At 45.1% G+C, this 21996-nt stretch overlaps 1 protein-coding gene across 3 annotated transcripts in view; it reads right to left on the bottom strand.

Moving 5' to 3' along the window:
- rundc3ab (RUN domain containing 3Ab) overlaps nucleotides 1–21996 on the bottom strand; it is a 52969-nt gene that overhangs the window by 23092 nt on the left and 7881 nt on the right. The window lies entirely within an intron of this gene.

A 21996-nucleotide genomic window follows, 5' to 3' on the forward strand; every position in this document is an offset into this window, starting at 1 on the left:
TGGTCCCATTGGGGTCCCCAAATTGCCCCAGTGCTAGCCGTGCTGGCCTCATACCCGTAGGTAGAAGGACCGAGGCGGGGAGCCGCTGGGGTGGCAACGTTGCCATGATCATGTTCTCGCAATGAGTACATGATCCATTCATGAATGCTGTCTCTGTGTGGGTCGTGCCCAGACACGAAAGACAGCGATCGTAACCATCAGAAGTTGAGAGATAACGACTGCAAACAGGAATAACACACAAATGGAAAGTCATCTTTAAAAAGACGTGTCTTTAAAAAGACGTTCCGTGTGTGCCGCTTTTTTAGAGAAATATACTCTTTTAGAAAAATATACTCTCTTATTTCTGTCGAAGCGCCCAGGCATTCCCTGCAGTGCACCAGTGCAGAGGAGGGAGAAGCTGCTGAAATGCGCCGTCAGATCCAGCAGAGGTGAATGAACAGTCAGCTCAGTAAACATCGACCGTTCGGCTCCGAAGAGAAAATCTGAATGAATGGTTGCATACCAGCTCCTTTTATACCCGTATGTCCGGGGGAGTGGTATGCAAATACCACTTGCCAATTTTCATTGGCCTTTTATCAAAGACCAGAGGTGTCTCGGGCTCCCAAGAGTGACCCCTAGTGTCACTACATCGACACAATGTCGAGTGAGTGACAGATAGGGAACACTTTAAGTCAGTTGTGTTTCGACACTGCTCATCAGACGGATGAATCTCATAATTAGAGTTTTACCTGGACATCGCCTGTGTGTGATCATGACTGGAAGATATTCAGAGCCGGAGTCATAACATGATATTTTCATGTTGATATTATTAAGTTATATGATTAAACACACTCAAAACATTTATTTTTGCAGGTTGTTCAGTTTACTTTATTAAAATAAACTAAAGTAACACAATTCTAGAACATTTTGTCTCAACTTGAATTCACTGAATTACATCCAATTAAATTTGTAAAAATTTAAGTTTACTTAATCCATTTGAGTTGGGACTACATGAATACTTTTTGTAGCATTAATGAAACTGAGCAAGGGATTTCCATTTCCCAGCATACTTTGCATGGGAATGGATGGGGTGAACAAATATTGAAATTAAGTGTTATTTTATGCATGATTTGAGCAAGATGAGAAAAGGAGGAGATTTGTTCATGTTTAATGTAGGGATAAAAATCTCAGTACCACGGAAATCTCAGTATCGGCTGATACCGATCCCAAGCCGATGCCAATGTTGTTTTTTTGATATATATATATCTTTACATTATTGTGTGGAACTAATTGGGAGTACTCTTTAATATGTGAAGAAACACAAACCTCTAACTACACATTATTTCAATATAAATGTATAGCTTATTAAAGGATTCAGATCTCTTTTTTGTTCAATTTAGTTGTAGGACATCAGTCCACTTTTCATTCATACAGTTATTTTTTGGAACCCATTCAACTTAAATATAGTTATAAATTGTAAACAAATACTAATGATGACAATAATAATAATAATAATAAATTGTTATTAATATTATTATTATTGACTTTTAATTTTAAATACAAATGTAATATATTTAAATCGTGCACTTTTTAAACCCTCACACTTTTATTTTGATATTCTGAACTCTCCAGGAAGTCCTGTATGTGTCAGTTTGTAGGCAAGATCACAGTAGTTTAATCTTCTTATTCAAATTCTGGTAAAGTGCCATTCTAAATGCATATTATAAGTGAACCGAACTATTGAGCATCTACTTCTGAGATACTGTTCCTGAGTAGCGCTCAAATATTGCACACTGCTGTGAAGGCTAAAAATAGCCGAGTGCATCACCAGCCTGTGCGTGAGTTTGTGTCAACAGAGCAGCACCATTCACTAACGCGCTGGCGCTGCACATACTATATATTTACTTATTAAACACAGCCTTTTGTGATTCATAGAGCTATCGCACGTCTTCAAGTGGCTTTGAATAAAATGCACGAGTCATATGAACTGCTTTAATGGTTTTAATGGTTCTTTTATGTCATTTTTGGAGCTTGACAGTAACGAACATGACTAACACACAGTATCGGATTTGGATCAGGCTCGTCGGACCGATACCCGATCCGTCTAAAAGCTTCAGTATCGGGTGCATCCCTAGTTTAATGTTCTATTATATTATATTTAAAAAGAGTTTCTGTTAGGCTGGAATTTAGGGGGTTACCATTGTGGTGAAGATTTTTTGCTTAGGTTGAGGATGGACTTTCACTTTCAAGTGAGTCTTGATTCAAGTACTGCTTAACTCCATAAGCATTTGCTATCAAACTGAGAGTGCATCAGTTTCACTGTCATTACACTTGCTCACATGGCATATTCAAATGGTTAATACAATTAATTTAGTTGCGTGGAAAAGTTTTCCTCAATTAAGTTCAGTGAACTTTTTTTTTGTGTGTGTATGGGGGACAAAATTAGAAGGATTTCTACCTTATAATTTAGTTTATAATTAAATGTATTAGTTTTGAGTTGGACAAGCATAACTCAATTTCAGTTTGTTAATGTAACCATTTTATTTAAGCTTTATTTGACCAAATTAAGTTGGACCAACTCAGTTACATTTCATTGCATGCATGTACTTTGTATGAGTTGGGGCTCTACATATGTATTTGATGGAAATCCTGCCCTTAATTAAGTTCATCCAATGAGTTGAAAAATTAAATATTACTTGCTTTGATGAAGATAAACAACTCTCTTATTTACATATTTTGAATGAATGGATTTTACATATATAGCTCTTTTCTGACACTACACTCAAAGCGCTTTTACATAGAGAACATGGGACTCTCTTCAACCACCACCAGTTACCAGTATATTTTAATATAATTACTGTTTGATGACACAGTGTTTTATCTACTATAAATGTTTGTATTGAAGCCTACTACACTTATCAATTATTGTGATATGGTTGATAGGAGTTCAATGTAAGACTTTATTGTTTTTACATTATGTACATCTCAGTGTACAATGAAATCACTGAGGAAACATTCATTGATGAAGGGTTTTTTGATTTTGTCAACAATAATGAAGACGAGATGAAAAAGGCACATTATGACTATAATTACATTATTTTATTAAAGCATACTGTTAACAAAAATATGATGATAAAAATGATGCTGCAAGATATTAACATTGCAAGATGTAAACAGAAGAAGAAACATATAAAGAATCTGAATAAATAAGATATTAGATATGGATTCATCTAATCCATTAATCCAATATATTGTGGATTTGCCCACTAGAGCTGCACGAGTTGAACGCGCTAACACCGGCAAAATGAACCTCTTTAAAATAGGGCAAATACTTCATTCAAACACATCCTATTTATATATGAGATTCATCAATATATCCACAACATTTATGGAAAAACTTAAATCTGCACAGTAAACGAATGAAACTTAAAAATTGATGCGCTAGTCAGAATATGCACAATTTTGTCCATTTTGCAAGTCATCATCAAGTAAAATCTTTTATTTTCGTTGACTAAAATTGTCATTTTTGTCAGATTAAAACTGACTAAAATGAAGGAATATGACAAAGATTAACTATTTTTAAAGGACATTTTTGTTAAAAGACAAATTGACTAAAATGAAAAAAAAAAAATTACACTTGTACAGCCTCAGTTGATAAAGCAAATTAAACAGTAATAACACTAACTAAAAACGAGCAATAATGATGGGGATAAAATATACTTTATTAAACATGAAAATATTATGATTAAATGTGCAATATAATAATGACAAGAAATCAATTTCAGAAGTCATACATATTAGTAAACATGCACAGTAATTTCCCCTGTGACTGCCGGTACTTCTTTCCTGTGTTTACGGACATGACGTAATGACGCAAAGAGGAAGGACATAAGCCAGCGATTTCACGCCAAATCTGACCCGACTACTCAAAATACAAATAATTTTTATAGGCTTACCAAAGTGAAAGGTAAGGGGTAAGGTAAGAACATTGTTTTGAACACTGACTGTTTATGTACTTAATCAATAATGGCAATTTGTTCATTTTTAACCAAAAAAATCATACGTAGTGCAGCTTTAATGAAAAATATGGAGATAAAATATATTTATTTCTGAAACATAAGAAAATATCTGTCAAAAAATATAATTTTTGATCAGGCCATCAGATAAATCCTTATGGTTGAGCTCTGTATAATATAAAATCATGAATTATTTAGTCATGAATATTAAGAAGTTTTTTTTTAGGGTTACTCCACTTGACAAACAAAATGTTCCTTTACATAAAAATGTCAAAATATCGAACATTTAAAAAAAAAAGTTCACACACAGTCATGATGGTCTAAAAGGGTCCTCTCTGTTTTGTTTTGTTTTCTTGTCACATGACAACAAAATGGCTACCTGCACGTTGGTAACACCACCTGACTTTGATCTGGTGGACAAGCGTTTTTCAAACAATACTAAAAGATTATTCCAATCTACTCATGCCAACATTTTTTAAGAATTTCAGCTTTTGATGAGACTTATCTTTATTTTTATATTTATTGTTAATTGTCTCTGAACAGTAGCCCCATAAGAAATATAAAAATTAATTTAAACTCAGAAATTGAAAACATCATCTGTCAGTCGCGTGGCGCCGTGTGAGGAGCGGACGTGTGAGCGGCGAGCTCTGCGCACTTTGCAAGTTTTAATGCTATTTGTGTCATAAACTGGTGAGATTTGACTCAGATTCTTAACTGTACTAGGAAGACAATATGTCAAAAAATTCAAAATCCTCAGGCTCTGGAGACATTAAAAGACACTTACGCGCTCATGCTGATTCCCCGCAGCAGCAGGCCGGAAGACCGGGACTCAATTCGGACGGTGAACTGAAAGAAATCCGGCGTGAGTTGATGAACGTGTCAGCAATACTGACGAAGGTTGTTGCAGACTTGGAGGATTTGGCTGTAATATGTCGAACTATTACTTCCATGGAGACGAAATTCTCTGAGTTGGTTATAAGATTGTCGGACGTCAAACAATGGATCGATTATCTGGAGTCATCGGAGAGGGAATTAGCTGCTAATCTGCTAGCGACCAAGACAGATTTGCAACGCGATTGGGAAAAACTGGAGGATTTGGAGAATTGTAATTGGCGAAACAACGTCCGAATTGTTGGAATTCCCGAGCATGAGGAAGGCCGAGATATGGTGAAACTCCTAGACGTGCTCTTTCCGAGTCTGCTCAACATAACAGGCCATAAGCTGGAAATCGAGCGAGGTCACAGAGTCCCGGCTCGCAGATCCGCTCAGGGAGACAGGCCCCGATCAATTCTGGCCAAATTTCTGAGATCATCTGATAAAGATCTCGTGCTACACGAGGCGAGGATCAAAGGAAAGTTTCTTGGAAGAATCACAGCATTTTCTTGTTCCCAGACTTTGCCAATTCGACAAGAAAGAAACGTGAACGATTCAAGGAACGCAAGAAACTCTTACATCAACAGAAGGTCGCATTTGCTCTGATGTATCCAAATTGAGAATAGATACTAAGGATGGACGTAGAGAATTTACATGCCCACAGCAAGCAATGTCCTTCATAAAAACATTGGAGTGAGTAAGCCATTTGGTGATTTTCATGTGGCCGTCTAGTGGACCTGTCTCATTAAACATACACTCGACTGTTCAAAGAAACTGGGTGCCTTTTTCGTTTCTTTTTGGCTGGAGTTTGTTTTGTGTAGAATAATTTCTTCGGGACAGCTTGTGGATACATCTGCTCGTTTTGGGTGCTTATGCCTCCTGTTGGCTGGAGTTGGTTTTGTTTAATATTTCTTGCAGGACATTGGAGTGAGTTTGACTGCCTGAAGGACTGAACGGCCTGTTTTTTGTTTTTGTTGTTTTTGTGCTGGTTCCGCTAGTGGCTGGAATTAGTTTTGTGGAGGAAAACTTCAAGACAATTAAGGGGTTTTTGTTTTCTTTTTCGCCTATTGGCTGGAGTTTGTTTTTTAGATTATTTTCTGTTATGTATTTCTGTCTCACAACATTTGTATAGAAACACCAGACTTGAGCAACCCGATGGCAAAATTGTCGCAGGGACTCTTGTAGGCTTGCATGGACGGTTTGAGTTTAGAGGGATGGACGCCAGTTGGCACTGTCGTGCGCAGGGTTAATGCGCAAGTTCTTCATTTTTTGCTTTGTGCATGGCTGGAAGGCATCTCGGCAGTTACCTGCTTTGCACCAGGGTAAGCAGTCTGTGGTGGACTTTTTGGAGTTTCGCACTCTTGCATTTTTGGAGTTTCGCACTCTTGCACTAATGTTGGAATGTGGTCTTTATAATTTTAGTTTTGACACACAATCTATTTTTTATAATATGTCAAAATGTCAAATGTTAATAGGAGTGGATTGTTTCTCTCCAGAGTGGAATGTGAATGGGTTGGGGCACACCATAAAAAGAAGGAAGATTATTTATTTTCTTAAACGTAAGAAATATGATATAGTATTTTTTCAAGAAACCCATCTTTTCCCGCAGGAAGCTGAAAAATTTGGGAAGATATGAGGTGGACATGTTTTCTTTAGTGCTGGCTCAAGTAAGAGCAAAGGAGTCATTACATTTATAAGCAAGCATCTATTATTTTATATATATATATATATATATATATATATATATATATATATATATATATATATATATATATACACATATATATAATGGCTTTAATGGCTCTTGTTTTTCTGTCTTTATATTTTTGTCAGTCTAGTCTAATGTGCCAGTTCTCTGCCTGATTCACCCTGACCACGTCTTCTGCCTCAGCCCTTCTTGGTTCCGATCGGCTCTATTATCCTGCCTGCCTGGTTTTGACCTTCACCTGGTTTTCTCGAATTTGCCATTTGCTTAGTCCCCTTTGGATGTGTATATTTATATTTCTTCTCTGTTTATTGACTTTTCTTCAATAAAAAACTGTCATTACTCTCATCTGCATTTGAGTCTTTACAGAAACATGACATTACAATCTGGCCAAGATGGACTCAGCAGATGAGACCCCAAAGATTTACCTATGAACAACAGGGTGCCTGGTTGGGACATAGACACCAAGAGGAGCTTGTCATTGCTAAGCAAGCAGTCGATGCTTTAATGGCTCAAGTCACAGACCTTAAGAGACTTCAGCTCTGAGTTGACCAAGAAGCATCTCTGCCTGCCGCTGTTGCTGTCACCACTGCCTCCTCTGCTTCACAAACAGAGCCCTGAGTTAACTCCCCACCATGCTTTGCCATTTCAGTGGGTAGTTCAGTGTTGTGGCAAGAGGGACACAACGTCTCGTTCCCTCCATCAGGGAACGGAGGTTACGAAAGTAACCAGGATGATTCCTATCTGTCACTCACTCGACATTGTGTTGATGTAGTGACACTAGGGGTCCCTATACAAAACACCACAACTAGCTGAACTGTGTTACGTGGACTGGCGGTGCGAGACGGGAAGACTGCTGTGTGCCACGTGGCCAGCACACCTGGCCGTCACGTAACCTCCCCCAACACTCTTATGAGCGTCAAATGGTCCTTTGGGAACAAGTCAACTGCCCAAAAAATAGGGACAGGCTAGCCCAGCCATGGCCTCTTTTCATCTTTTTCCTCCCCAAAAAGAGTGGACATTTTTAACCGACTGGGGGCCATAAATGTCTACGTCGGGGGGGTGTCACTCACAAGGGGAAGACACCACGGAGACCACACCCCACCCGGGGGGGGTATTTTTAGTGGAAATACGTCACATGATCTTACCGAATCTTGTCGGAAGTATGTCATGTGGAGAAGTCCCATGGTAGGTCCTACCCGAGGGGGGAGGAGTTTCTACAAACATGGTGACCGGGGCAGAGGGGCCTCTGCCCAAGGAAGACGCAGTTTACCAACAAGGAGCAAGGAGCGTGAGGTCCGAGAACCACGTTTGGGTGGGCTAGTAGGGTGCTACTAGGATGATTTGCTCCTCGTCCTCCCTGACCTTGCACAGGGTTTGTGCAAGTAGGCTCACTGGTGGAAAGTGTATTTGCGTAGTCCAGGTGTGTGCCAGTGCCTTTGTACCGAGGGGTGCCTCGGTCAAGGTGTACCAAAGCGGGCAGTGGGAGGATTCACGATAAGCAAACAGGTCTACCCGTGCTCGACCGAATCGACTCCAAATCAGATGGACCACCTGGGGGTGGAGTCTCCACTCTCTCCTGAGCGTAACCTGTCATGACAGCGCATACATTGCGGTGTTGAGGTCGCCCGGGATGTGAGTGGCTCGTAGCGACTTGAGGCGCTGGTGACTCCAGAGGAGGAGAGTTGTGACATGCAACGGGAGTGTAGACCGCCTTGACGGTTGATGTACGCTACTGTCGCCGTGTTGTCTGTCCAGACCAACACGTGCTTCCCTGGATCAATGGCCAGAACCTCCACAGGGCGAGCAGTACTGCCAACAACTCGAAGCAGTTGATGTGCCAACGCAGCCACAGGCCAGTCCAGGAGCCAGCGGCTGTGTGCCCATTGCATACGGTGCCCCAGCTCATCTTGGAGGCGTCCGTCGTAAACCACGACGCGCCTGGAGACCTGCTCTAGGGGAACCCCTGCCCGTAGAAATGCAAGGTCGGTCCAAGGGCTGAAGAGGCGGTGACAGATCGCAGTGATGACCACACAATGTGTCCCGCGGCATCATGCTCATCTCGAGACTCGAGTCTGAAGCCAGTGCTGAAGTGGTCCCATATGCATCAACCTGAGCGGTAAGGCAACCACTGAGGATGCCATATGTTCAGACAGTTCAGAACCGACTGTGCGCACTCGTTCGTGAGGCGCGCCGTCATCGAGACTGAGTCCAACTCCAAGCCGAGATGCTCTGAAACGGGGAGAGCTTGCTCTTTTCCCAGTTGACCCGAAGCCCCAGTCGGCTGAGGTGCATGAGCACAAGGTCCCTGTGTGCACACATCACATCCTGAGAGTGAGCTAGGATTAGCCAGTCATCGAGATAATTGAGGATGCAGATAATTGAGGGCTGCCTCTGTGACCTTCGTGAAGACTCGAGGGAACAAGGACAGGCCAAAGGGGAGGACCTTGTACTAGTACGCCCGGCCCTCAAAAGCAAGCCACAGGAAGGGTCCGTGTCGAGGTAAGACAGAGACGTGGAAGTACACTTCCTTCAGGTCTACCTTCCATAGAAGGGTAGTGATCTCCGCACGCATGGTAGCGGCGTTCTTGCCCTTCACCGAGGTGAAGCGGACGCCACTGAACCTGGGCGGGCGCCTGGCGAACTGAATCGCGTAGCCGAGTCGGACAGTCCAGATCAGCCATCGGGACGGGTTGGAAAGCGCGAGCCACGCGTCCAAACTTCAGGCAAGTGGGACCAAGGGGATAATCACGTCGGATGTACCGGCGGGTGGGGCCTTGCGGCGGGGCGGAGCCCGAGGCGCCACATCGAGGGGGCTCGAACCCCATGGCCGTGCTGAGTCCAGAGACATCGAGGCACTTACCTGGCTCCTGACGCCCACCATAAGTTTGGTTGAGGAGGGGGAGGAGGAACATCGTCCCCGCAGTCCGTTGGAACCAACCCGGTGTGGACATGTTTGTGCCACAGCTGGGCGCGCAGGGGCGGGTGGTCCACCGCTGGAGCGCCAAACCTGCCAAAATGGGATGTGGATGGCAGTCGTGATGATGGCCGTGCGCACCTGTCATGTGACCCAGAGAACAAGGAAACCACTCTTTTGTTGAAGTTTTGGGTACCGCAGCCTCTTGGGCATGCGGAGAAAAATGAAACAAAAGATTCTCCTCCCGGCCCTCAACCGGGGGATGGAATTCTTGGCAGCCGGCCGTGAGACGGGTGGCGTCTGCTTCCTGCGGTGGGCTCCACGCCGGGGCCGGGCCGCGGGGGTGGGCTGCGGCAGAGCCGGTGCTGTTGCTGCAGGAGGACACCCTTGGCGACGAGCAGATGGGGTGCGGGGTCTTGAGCCGCGCCGGGGAAGGATGTGTTGAACGGCCTCCGTCTGCTGCTTCACTGCTGAGAACTGCTGGTCCTCAACGGTGTCACTGAACAGGCCAACCTAGGAGATGGGGTCATCAAGGAACCGTGCCTGGTCAGCCTCTCTCATGTCGACCATGTTGAGCCAAAGGTGGCTTTCCTGGACCACCAGGGTGGACATCGCCTGCCCGAGAGACCGCGCCGTGACCTTCGTTGCCCAGAGAGTGAGGTCGGTCGCCGAGCGCAGTTCCTGCATCAATCCTGGGTCAGAACTACCCTCGTGCAGCTCTTTTAGCACCTTGGCTGGGTGTACCTGCAGGAGAGCCATGTCGTGCAGGGTGGAGGCGGCTTGTCCAGCGGCACTGTAGGCCTTAGCCGTCAGAGACGATGTAAACCCAGAGGCCCTGGATGGGAGCTTCAGGCACCCGTGCCAGGTGGTGGCGCTCTGCGGGCACAAGTGCACCGCGAGCGCATTATCCACCTGGGGGATCACCGAATACCCCTTGGCTGCCCCACCATCGAGGGTAGTGAGAGCGGGGGAGCTGAAAGATCGGGACCAGGAAGTAAAAGGTGCCCCCCACGATATTGTCAACTCCTCATGCACTTCCGGGAAGAAAGGAACCAGGGCAGGGCACGGCCGTGAGCAGCGCTCTGGGCCCAGGAACCAATCAATGAGCCATGAGGGTTCAGGGGAGAGTGGAGGGTTCCACTCTAGCCCGATGGTCGCGGCTGCCTGGGAAAGCATGTCCGTCATCTCCGCATCAGCCTGAGACTGGGTGACCACACCCTCTCCGATGCTGCGCTCGATAGCTCATCATCTTCCTGGGCCCCGAATAAGAGGTCGAACTTGCCCTGAAACGAGCCGGCGGTCTCATCTGAGAGCCCGACCAGGGAAAGCGAGCATGCTGAGGAATGGGAGGTCCATGGGGGGTTACCCGGCGGCGGTGGTCCCATTGGAGTCCCCAAATCGCCCCCAGTGCTAACCGATGCGGCCTCATACCCGTAGGTAGAAGGACCGAGGCGGGGAGCCACTGGGGTGGCTTGTTTTCTTACATAGGCAAGCCGCAACCGCAACGTTGCCATGGTCATGTTCTCGCAATGAGGACAAGACCCATCCATGAACGAAGTCTCCACGTGGGCAGCGCCCAGACACGTAAGACAGCGATCGTGGCTGTCAGAAGCGGAGAGATAATGACCAGGAATAACACACAAGCAGAAAGGCATCTTTAAAAAGACGTTCCGTGTGTGCCGCTCTTTTAGAATTGAAAATATACTCTTTTAGAATATACTCTCTTTTTTTGTTCTGCCGAAGCACCCGGGGGCGTTCTCTGCACTCCATGGGTGCGGAGGGGGAGAAGCTGCTGAAATGCACTGTAAAATCCAGCAGTTTGAGGTGATCAGTAGGGAGAATTGAATTCAGTGCACTGAATGCAACCACTTGGCTCCGAAGAGAAAATCTGAATAAGTCCTCACAGACACTTCTCTACCTCGAGGTCGTCTGAACGCCTTGTCTGCTATGAATAAGTACCTCTCTGATTCTGTTAGCAGCTGGCCTCATCCATCCCTCCTCATCCCAGGCGGGTTCTCCCTTCATAAGGAAGAAAGATGCTCCTTGTGTCCCTGCATTACTTATTGGGGGCTGTACGACATCACCATTAAGAACAGTTATCCCCTGCCTCTGATTTCTTCAGACTTTGAGATCCTGCAGTTGGAAAGGTACTTCATGAAGTTGAACCTCTGCAATGCTTATCACCTTGTGCAGGTGAGGGAGAAGTGGAGAATGAGTGGAAGACTGCTTTTAACATGCCCACTGGGCACTTTGAGTACTTGGTCATGCACTTTGGGTTGACCAATGCTCTGGCCGTCTTCCAGGCACTGGTCAATGACATCTTCAGGGACATGATCAACAACTTTGTCTTTGTGTACCTGGATAACATTTAAATTTTTTCCAATTCTCTCCAGGTGCACGTCCGGCAAGTGCTGCGATGGCTGCTGGAGAATCAGCTGTTTGTCCAGGTGGAGAAACACTCATTGCATACCAGTTCATTTCCATTCCTGGGGTTCATCATTTCAGTGGGGGGATCCGTATGGACCTTGCTAAGTTGAGAACTGTATCTGACTGGCCGGTGCCTGACTCCCGCAAAGCACTACAGCAATTTCTGGGATGTTCTAATTTCTACTGCAGATATATGCATAATTACAGTCAAGTAGCTACCTCACTCACATCAATCACCTGCACGAGGACTCCCTTTTGGTGGTCCCCCGTGGCACAAGCTGCCTTTAACAACCTGAAGGTGCGTATTACTTCTGCCCCTGTTTTGGTCATGGTTGACCCTGGGAGGCAGTTCATCGTGGAGGTGGATGCTTCTGAGGTGGGGGTCGGGGCAGTCCTCTCCCAATGATCCCCCAAAGATGAGAAGGTACACCCTTGTGCCTTCTTTTCCCACTGTCTGTCCTGGCCGTACAAATCTACAACATTGGCAATAGGGAGTTGCTGGCCATTAAGTTGGCCCTTGATGAGTAGTGCCACTGGTTGGTAGGGTTCCTTTTCTGGTCTGGACTGTCCACAGGAAGCTGGAGTACATCTGGTCTGCTAAAGACTGAACTCCTGACAGGCTTAATGGGCTTGTTCATTGGGCACTTCAACTTTACTCTGTCATACTGTCTGGGGTCCAAAAATATTAAGCCGGACACCCTGTCCCTTCAATTCACATCTCCAGGTGACAGTCCTCCCCCTGATACCATCTTGCCTACTGGCTGCATGGTGGGGGCTGTCACCTGGGGCATTGAGAGATGGGTCAGAAAGGCTTTTGCCTTAGTCAAAGTGCCCAGAGCTTGCCCGGAGGGTCTGTTGTTCATTCCTGAGTCAGTCCGGGTGGCCATCACTCAGTGGGGTCAATCGTCAAGGCTGTTCTGTAATCTGGGGTTGAGGAGGATGCTGACAGCTTTTGGTCGCAGTCCATGGTGGAGGATGTCGCTCGGTTCATGGCAGCCTGCTCGATCTGTGCTCAAAATAAATCCAGTAATTCTCCTTATGTTGGTCTCCTTCAACCCCTTCCCATTCCCTCCCGCCCCTGGTCACATATTGCCCTGGACTTTGTTATGGGTCTTCCCCCGTCCAGTGGCAATACTGTGATCCTTCCCAAGGTTGCTTTCACCTCATCCCAGGCTTTTATTCAACACTGTCACCGTACCTGGAAGAGGGCCAGCGAGGCACTGCTCCGGGCAGAGGGGCGTACTAAGAAAGTGGCAGATCATCATCGGACTCAGGCTCCTAAGTATGTTTGTGGGCAAAGGGTATGGTTTTCCACCAGGGACCTGCCTCTTAAGGTTCATTGGGCCATACCCTGTTGTCAAGGTCCTTAGTCCAGCGGCGGTGCGGCTCTGGCTACCACTTTTTCTCTGTTGGGTTCACCCAAATTTCATGTCTCCCATATAAAGCCTGTCAGTTGTAGTCCTCTTGTTCCTCTTGCTTCTCCTCCCTCTCCTCTTGTAGTTGTTCTCCAGTCTACACCGCAAAGTGTCTGCTTGATGCCAGACGCTGGTGTTGAGGGTTCCAGTACCTGGTGTACTGGGAGGGGTATGGTCTGGAGGAGAGATGCTGGGTCCTGGCCCAGGACATTCTGGACCACTCTCTCATCGATGAGTTTCATCTCCGCCAGCAGAATAATCTCCCGACTGGGGATTCTGAAAGAAATCCTCATGGATCAGGGCACTATTTTCACATACACTACACGAGCTATACAAATTATTGGGTATTAAATCGATATACACCAGTGTTTACCACCCACAAACAGATGGGCTGGTGGAACGATTTAATAAAACCCTTAAAAATATGATTCGTAAATTCATACATAACGACGTTAATAATTGGGATAAGTGGCTCGAACCCCTATTATTTGCAGTTTGAGAGGTTCCCCAAGCCTCATCAGGGTTTTTCATGTTCGAGATACTGTATGGGCATCAACGGCGTGCTCGATGTCATGCGGGAAGCTTGGGAAGAGGGCCTTCAAACAGTAAAAATGAAATTCAGTATGTTCGTGATCTTAGAGAAAAACTCCACACTTTGTGTCAACTAACACAGGAGAATTTGCTCCAAGCTCAAAAATATCAAAGCCGACTGTATGACAGAGGCACTCGGCTATGGGAATTTGCACCAGGAGATAAAGTGCTTGTATTACTCCCAACATCAAGCTCCAAACTACTCGCCAAGTGGCAAGGGCCCTTTGAGGTCACACGATGAGTGGAAGATCTCGATTATGAGGTTAAACGCTCAGATAGAGGCGATGCACGTCAGATATACCATCTCAACCTCCTGAAATTAAGGAGGGAGGCAGTCCCTATAACGTTGGCGATGGTGGTGCCAGAGAGGGAGAAGCTAGGACCGGAGGTGAATCTAAAAGCCAATCTAATCACTTGTGGAGATCACCTCTCACCGTGTCAGCTTACAGAGTTTGCTAAGTTGCAGAAAAAATTTGCAGACTTGTTGTTGCCTCTGCCTGGTCAGACAAACCTCATCGAACACCACATCGAGACTCCTCCTGGGGTAGTGGTATGTACTCGTCCCTAACGACTTCCCGAGCATAAGAAGAAAATAGTTTGGGAAGAATTAGATGCAATGCTCGAAATGGAAGTAATAGAAGAATCCCACAGTGATCGTTCCAGCCCGGTCGTTCTAGTCCCTAAGAGTGACGGGTCAGTTTGGTTCTGTGTGGATTATAGAAAAGTCAGTGCGGTGTCTAAATTTGACGCATACCCAATGCCTCGTATTGATGAGTTGCTCAATCGGTTGGGCATCGCTCGCTTTTACTTGACACTGGATTTGACAAAGGGTTATTGGCAGATCACCATAACACGATGTCCCGTGAAAAAACGGCCTTCTCCACACCGCTTAGATTACACCAATTTGTGACACTTCCATTCGGTTTGTTCGGGGCCCTGGCTACGTTTCAGCGCCTTATGGCCTGAGTCCTCAGACTGCACTCTGCTTATGCCGCTGCCTATCTGGATGACATAATTATATACAGTAACGATTGGTGGTGGCACATGCGGCATTTGAGGGTTGTTCTGAGGTCGCTGCGACGAGCAGGACTCATTTCAAACCCCAAGAAATGCGCAATTGGGTGGGTGGAGGTACGGTATCTGGGGGTTCCACTTGGGTCATGGGCAGGTGCATCCCCAAATTGATAAGAATGCAGCGATTGCAACCTGCTCAAGACCCAAGACCAAATAGGAGGTGAGACAGTTCCTGGGGCTGGCTGGCTACTACAGAAGGTTTGCGCCTAATTAGTCGGACATCACCAGCCCGCTGACTGATCTCACTAGAAAGGGAGCTCCAGACCCAGTGGATGGAGTGGTATCAACAGGCGTTTACGCAGGTGAAATCTGCACTTTGTGGCGGACCCCTTTTACATTCATCTGATTTCTCTCTCCATTTCATTTTGCAGACGGTCGCTTCAGACAGGGCGGTGCTCTCGCAGGTGGTGGAGGGGGAGGAACGGCTGGTGCTGTACATTAGTCACAAACTCTCTTTGAGGGAGACTAAATACAGCACCATTGAAAAAGAGTGTCTTGCCATCAAATGGGCCGTCCTCACTCTCCGGAACTACCTGTTGGGGCGGGCCTTCACCCTCTGTTCAGATCACACACACTCCAGTGGCTCTCCGCATGAAAGATACCAACGCGCAGATCACCTGGTGGTATCTGGCTCTTCAGCCGTTTAGTTTCGAGGTAGTCCACAGGCTGGGGGTGCAGATGGCTGTTGTTGACTTCCTTTCCACAACTGGTGAAGGGGGGAGTGGTGGGCAGACCGGATGACTCCCCGGCCTGAGTCGGGTGGTGGGGGTATGTGGGGGTGGGTGCATGGTTCAGAGAGAGAGAAAGTGGTAAGGGTGCACACACCTGAGCGCTATATGTCTAACACCTGTTTCTGATTGCAATGAGCAATGGGGAGAGCGATATAAGGAGGAACCACAGCAGAGACTGGGAGAGAGACCCAGACATGCCCACGCTGAGGTTATGTTGTTTACCCCATGCTGAAAAGCTATTTATGTTCTGAGTGTGAAATAAACATACCATTTGAGTTGAAGTTTCTCATCCTCCGCTTCCTCCTTGTCCACACACGTAGAACCTGTTACAGCCTGGTTTTCTCGATTTTGCCATTAGTCTAGCACCCTTTGGATGTGTACATTTGGATTGCTTCCCTGTTTATTGACTTTTCTTCAATAAAGAACTGTGCATTTGAGTCTTTACACAAATGTGACAGAAAGAGTGAGGAGCATCTAAAATGCGTTATGTAGGCAAGTTCCAACTAATGAGTCTCTTTTGATAACAAATTAAGACAACATCTCCTCATGCAGCTTGAGAGAGAATGCCACAAATATTCAGAACAAGATTAAAAGCAGTTAAGTACTTCAAGTTAGTAAAAAAACAGGGTTCTTAGTCTTTTCTTGGCACAGTTTTCCAGGATATTTAATGTGCTCAACTGGTGAAATATTTAGGCAAAAACACACGAGAGGTCATTAAGTATATTGTGATTATTGGATGGTTATTTTTTTTTTCTGAAATTTGACAGTTTAACTGAATCTTATTATCAAAATGTTGTCTAATCAAATATATTTATTAAAACTTGAATCAAATAAGAATATAATATTTAATTAATTAAATTTTTCAACATAACACTGCATTATTTTGTGCTACACGAAGTGCTTTTATACAAAATCCTCACAGCACAATCTGAAAGATATTTTTGTCAAATGAAGTGCTGCACAACAGAACATTACAATTGTGTTATATTGCTTTAATACATTATAATTATAATGATCATTTAATTACAGTAAACATTACAAATGTATACAGTTGCAATATATGGTTGTCTTTTTTCCCCCATTCCACGCGTCCATTTAAATTGAGCTTTTATTTTGGCGTTTATGTGTGTGTTTGTTGCTAGTTTCTCACCTCTGGATAAGCAGTGCACTTCTTGGCCCAGTGTGATAATTAAACTCCAAAAAGCTGTGATTTAACTTTAAAAATATAGGCAGAAGCTATTTATACTATTTTAGTGCAAATAACGATAGATGCTATTTGCAAAAGGCATATTGTTTTGCTCTTAGTGCAAATAGTTTAGATGCTATTTGCACCCTACTGCAAATAGAGTGAAAATTTTCCATTGTGAAAAAGGCCCCTGCAGAGGTTGTACTTCCTTCGCCAGTTGAGAAGTCAACCTGCCACAGGTGCTGCTGACACAGTTCTACTCAGCAGTCATTGAGTCTGTCCTCTGCACTTCAATAACTGTCTGGTTTGGTTCAGCTATGAAATCAGACATCAGAAGACTACAAAGGACAGTTCGGACTGCTGAGAGGATTATTGGTTGCCCCCTGCCCCCCCTTCAAGAACTATACACTTCCAGAGTGAGAAAAAAGGCTGGAAAAATCACTCTGGACCCCAATGAGCATCAACAGGTTAAATTACCCCATTGAGCAATAACTATGTGCAATACACAGCTTAGTCTTTTTTATATTTATCCAACACATCCAAACTCTTCTGCCATTTCATTCCTCTGGGAAAAACAAAACAAAAACATTTGCACTGTACACAACAGATTTGTATTTGCACTGTGCATAACAGATAACAGATTTGTATTAGATTGCACTACATATGTGTATGTGTGTATGTATGTATGTATGTGTCTGTGTGTATGTACGTATGTATATAACTATTTTTTATTTTTTATTATTATCTATGTCTTGCTGCTGTTTTTGTATTGTTTTTGTATTGTTGTACACTGGAAGCTCCTGTCACCAAGACAAATTCCTTGTATGCGTAAGCATACTTGGCAATAAAGCTGATTCTGATTCTGATAGAGGAAGATATTATTTGCACCCCTATTAAAATAATTACATTCAGCATAGGGGCATGCACAGTACTGATGTGCAGTATCAAATACACAGAATGTATGATAGTCCTAAATGTAGAGAGTACGTCAATATGAAGACAAAGCCAAATCCTAGACATTGTTGGCCAATTTTGAAATCCCACCCAGACACTTTTTTTAGGTCCAAAAAAAGATGTATGGTCATATTATTAATACAATATTGATACAATAGTACTATAGTAAAACCATGGTTAATTTCCTGTACGGGTTAGTCTTCCGAGAATTTCACAAAAGGAGAAATACAATCTACACACCACCAATGCCGATCCGCGGGAGAAACCATCAACCCCTCTCACCCCGGACGAGGACATGAACGTGTGTGATCAACAGACTCTTACCTGGATATCTTTCTCTCAACACCCCGATCTTCACAGTGACCAAATCACTGTGAGGAAATCAACCTTTTTATTCATTTTTACGTATAATTATAAGCAGTATTGGAAATAATAAGGACAAAAGTTGGATTTGAACCCGGGTCGCTGGCACGAAAAAGCACAGTCACACTGTCATTACACCCCATGCCACTGAAGCTACACTAATACAGCAGTTTGTCATAAATTGTACACCAGAGCGCTGCATCGTCCAGCTTGATCGGCTTCACTCCCTCTGACAAGGGGAGGCTCACATAAGGGACTTTGCCTGTGATTTGCTCATTGTGGTGGAGTTGGAGTTAATTGATGCTGCTCTAAAGGACTTCTTCAACATCTGCCTTAATGAGCCCCTCAGCCCCTGGTAGATGGGAAAGCTGGGGATTCTATCCTTTTGTGAATGTATTGGTTATATATTTCATTGCAGGAAGGGGGAGACCTCACTCCATAGGCTGCCCTCCCATGTTGATTGTCCCTCCATCCCAACCTTAGTTAGCCAAATCCCCAGTCATCCAATGACCCCTAAGTGGAAAATTACGAGGAAGAACAGTCCTGCCACATTCCTCTATGCAGCTCCCCCGGAGGCAATCATGTGCGCTACAGCTCCTCTGGAGGCGACCAAGTGCTCTGCAGCTCCACTGGAGGCGACTGAGTACTCTGCAGCTCCTCTAGAGGTGACCAAGTGGTTTGCAGCTCCACTGGAGGAGACTGAGTGCTCTGCAGCTCCACTGGACTGCTGCTGACCGCCAGGAGTCACCCGAGGCTGCCATTGACGGACAGGAGGCATCTGAGTCAGCCCAAGCTTTTCCCACCACCTTGAAGTGGAAAGATAGGGGTCCTGGCACTTAAGTCCACCATAGCTCCCCTGGAGGTGTACAAGACCCCAGCAGCTGTCTAGTCAGTCCCTTCCCCAGTGGCCACCACCAACCAGTTCCTCTCTCCTACGGCAGAAGCAGACCATTCCCTCTCTCCTGCTGCCACCGCCTACCCATTCCTCTCCCCTGCAGCCGCCTTCGACCCATCTCTCTTTCGAGGCCACCAACCTTTCCCAGTTCCCTGTGACTGCCGTAGATCCATCCCTCTCTCCTGTGGCCACCGACGACCATTCCATCTGTCCTGTGGCCACCACGGACTTTTCCCAGTTTCCTGTGACCACTGCCCACCTTTTCCAGTTCCCTGTGACCATCACTGACCTTTCCCAGTTCCCCGTGACCGTCGCTGACCTTTCCCAGTTCTCTGTGACCATTGCCGACCCATTCCTTTCCCATGTGGCCACCGTCGACCTACCCATCTGCCCAACAGCCCTCAACGGTCTATCCATCTCCCCAGCAGCCACCAACTCAATCCTGTTCCCACCACTCTTGGACATGGATGTAATTTCCCTGCCGCCAGCCCTTCCAGACACGGAGGCCATCATTTCTGTTGAACTTATCTCTATATGGCCATCGCACTCATTTGTGTCTGGGCTGTTCACGTTTCCCAGTATGTTGGTCCTGGTCCTACACTCAAGTCATCCTCTTCTAATCTGACCCCCTCCTTTGTCCTTCCTGACCCTGTCTGAATGCTCAAGTACTGACATTTGCACACCCAATTGGTTGGCCATGTCCTGCTGGGCGTTACCCTGTTCCCTGTGCTCTCCACTTTGAGCTCACTGTCTGTCTGGTCCCATCCTGCCCAGTCACACCCTTTTCCCACTTCTGCCTTGTCCAGTCAGGCGGTTTCCCATAACCTGACCCTGTCTTGTCCTGACCACTGGTCTGTCTTGCCTGTGCTCCCTGGTTCTGGTCCTCCATTGCCTCCATGTGTCACCTCCAGCCTCTCTGCCCCACCGGTGATCCTTCTGTCTGGTGTCCGACCCCAGGATCCATCAGTATCTTCCTGGTCTCTGCCTCCAGTCCCACCTTGGTCAGTGCCTCCAGCCCCACTCTGGGGTGCTTCTCATTTCCTAAATTGTGCTTCCTCATTTCCTCGCTCCTCTGTCCTCGTGCCCGTGACCCAGAAACCAATCAAAGTCCGCTATCATAAAGGACGTATCAATTCTCTAAATGCACTGCAAGGATCGGGGACAGAGGATGCTTGAAAGAGGAAACACAGGAGCTTCCTATGCGTAATACTTTTTGGTCAAAGCACCTGACGCACACATGAATTCTCCTCCCCCTTCACATCTGACACAACAGTTTTAATTCATGTTTCACCTCTGCGGTTAAAAAAACAATAACTGACACATACTTTAACTGAGCATATTGAATTATAAGGTTTTCTTATGAACATATAAAAAAATCAAGTTTCAACAACATAATGTCAAATGCTCAAATGTAATGCAGCTCTACAGAGGCGGCGCTTTGAAGTCACGCTTAAGTGAGCAGGACATTCCATTTCACAATATATTTTGCTTTGATTCCTCCATCCTTGTTTTCTTTCCTTCTAGCCTTTCCTCATTTTCTAAGAAAGTGGAGCATGGAAATGAGGCAAGATAGCAAGGAAAGGAAACAAGTATACACAACCCATGGTTTCCCTCCCTCCCTCCCCTCCCCTAGTGTTCCCTTGCTCCTGTTCTCTATTTCCTGTTCTGTCCCTGTCTGTGTTTGTTATCTTTCTGTTGGTCTGGTCTGGCCTGTCCTGGTTCCTTTTTTGGAATGCCAGGTTTGAGAGGGGGGTAGTGTCAGGATCCTGACACTTATTTTGGTCTTGTTTATAATTTTTTTGTGGCTGGATCCTGACACCCATGATTTGTCTCATGTAGTCTGTGAGCACATGGTTCTGTTTGTGTTCTTTGCTATGTGCTTTTTGTCCTTTTCTTGGTCTTGTTCCTGTTCCTTTGTTTGATATGAGCACAAGGCTTCTATTTGTTTTTCAAACAGAATTTGAAATTTGTCTCTTGTCAGTTCTGTCTTAAGTGCTAACCCTGTTCTCCACCAGTTTGTTGTGGAATGTTTCCGTGCCTAGGTGTCCTGTCGATTCCTGTTAGAAGCCTCATTTCTGTTCACTGCTGATTCAAGTTTTGGTTTGGCACCAAACCAGCCACATGGCCTTTGAGGCTTCCCTCTCCAGCCCAGCCAGTCAACTACCCTCCTGTTCTGGGACTGAGTTTTTGCCCTTTGGGGAACTTTGTGTTTGTTTTTCCTTTTATTTATTAAATATTTTGAACTCTGCAGTTAAGTCCTTGTCCTTTCTCTTAACAAAACCTTACAAAATATGACAAATTCCATGACATTTAATTTTTTATAGCTAATGCAATTTTTATGACTGGATTCAATGATTCTGTCTGTGTTTTCCGCATCGCATAACAATGGGATAAGCGGACTTTGATCTTTGAATTATAGAAAATGTATTCACATCCCAAGGTTTAAAGGCCACATCACCAGGCTACCACCTTGGGTAATGAATTCATAAAAATAAAAAAATCAGCGGCCCGACCATCATCACCGTTTAAAGTTTACTACTTAAATGTTTTTGTAGTTAACACAACAGCAATGTTGGAAAAATTGTACAGCATTTTAAAATATATCAATACTAAAAATATTTAGCTGAGCAAAGCGAAGACTACAGCAGATGAGCAGAATATGTACGTGACAGGGCTTTGTTCATGACAGTCAACCGTTGATGTTGTTTCACAATGTGTGGCCACCAGCAGTGACAAAACTATAAGAATTTTGTATTTGATACCAATCCGAGTCCCTTATATGCACATGTTTTTGTACATGTAATGAAAACCTTGTTTATTACAGTCAAACATTTTTATTATACAAAAATTTTTTCCAGATCAACGAATTA

Source organism: Myxocyprinus asiaticus, chromosome 36 (assembly GCF_019703515.2).
Source record: "Myxocyprinus asiaticus isolate MX2 ecotype Aquarium Trade chromosome 36, UBuf_Myxa_2, whole genome shotgun sequence".
NCBI classification, from domain to species: domain Eukaryota; kingdom Metazoa; phylum Chordata; class Actinopteri; order Cypriniformes; family Catostomidae; genus Myxocyprinus; species Myxocyprinus asiaticus.